Source organism: Myotis brandtii, unplaced genomic scaffold (assembly GCF_000412655.1).
Source record: "Myotis brandtii unplaced genomic scaffold, ASM41265v1 scaffold23, whole genome shotgun sequence".
NCBI classification, from domain to species: domain Eukaryota; kingdom Metazoa; phylum Chordata; class Mammalia; order Chiroptera; family Vespertilionidae; genus Myotis; species Myotis brandtii.
The window spans coordinates 6,173,642-6,175,002 of record NW_005358649.1 but is presented as its reverse complement, the minus strand read 5'-3'; the positions used below and the strand labels follow the sequence as shown (position 1 = coordinate 6,175,002).

The window sequence follows — 1,361 nt, the reverse complement described above, 5'->3', positions numbered from 1 at the left end:
AGCAAGCAAGCCTCCCTGCTCGCTTCACTGCCTGGCTGGCGGCCGCCATCTTGGCTGACAGTTAATTTGCATAAGGATATGCTGATTAGCCAATGGGAAGGGTAGCGGTCGTACGCTAATTACCATATTTCTCTTTTATTAGTGTAGATATATCCAGTGACTGACGACGGAGCAGGCAGGCAGTTAGGAGCAAGGGGTCCTGGATTGTGAGAGGGCTCAGGCTGGGCTGAAGGACCCCCCTCCCCCCATGCATTAATTTCATGCATTGGGCCTATAGTAACTTCATAATGGATCTAAAGCTTTGTCTTCTAATGGATCTGCATTTCCCGTTTCATTGAGAATTACAGTGATCTTAGAAATATGTTTTCATGCTTTTCAGATTTCTATCATTAGAAACAACTGCCCACATGATCCTATGGTTCTAATGTACAATTATTAAATGTCTATTTTCTTCATTCTCCACATGTATCTATTGGTATTATATACAAATATAATCATAAAACTATAAATCCTTTAGCAAAAATTATATATTAATGATGTCATAACCATTATAAATATCTAATATGTGCATTTATTCTTCCAATAACTCTTTGGTTAGATATTATTACTATTGTAATGTTATTATTATTATTTCTCTTTATAGTAGGAAAAATACTGTTATTTACAAGGACCTAGTTATTTTCCTCAAGTCAAAGAGTTCATAAAAATCCATACTCTTCAGACATAATCAAATGAATTTTAAGGAATGGAGGAGACAAGTAGCTTCTTGGATTTCCAAACTATAAAGGGCACTAAAATAACTCCAACCCTAATTCACAAAGTGTATAAAGGTCCAGAGCCTAATGGTGTAGAAAGCCAGGGAGATGGGGAGGGAGAAACTCCTATTATTAAACACAGATCTCTTTCTGTGGAATATTCATGTGTGCGTGTGTAGTTTCAATCAGCTAAAAGTAGGCAGTCACAATTTCAAAGTGCTTGTTTACTGCACACAAAGTACATTTTCATTATTTAAATTATAAACATTAAAAAAATCAGGGTTCACAAAATGAAAGAAAAATCTAAGAGATGAGAATAATTCAGAAAAAAAGCATTTGTAATTTTTTTCAGAACAATGATCCCACTACATCAGTACAACTGAATCAAATATGTACCTCTGCTCTGATAAAGAATATTTTAATAGAAGCTGCTTCCGCCATCATTAAATACATGTCCTTCAAATACTTTCACTTTTTAGTTTGAGAATGTGCTAATTGACTGTGTCTAGTGCTCAGTCTGGAATGTGAATATATATATATATATATACTAGAGGCCCGGTGCACAAAAATTTGTGCACTCGGGGGGGGGGGGGGGGGGGGGCCCCC

General features: G+C 36.4%; 1 protein-coding gene across 2 annotated transcripts in view; it reads right to left on the bottom strand.

The window, feature by feature from the left end:
* HNF4G (hepatocyte nuclear factor 4, gamma) overlaps nucleotides 1–1,361 on the bottom strand; it is a 61,289-nt gene that overhangs the window by 52,942 nt on the left and 6,986 nt on the right. The window lies entirely within an intron of this gene.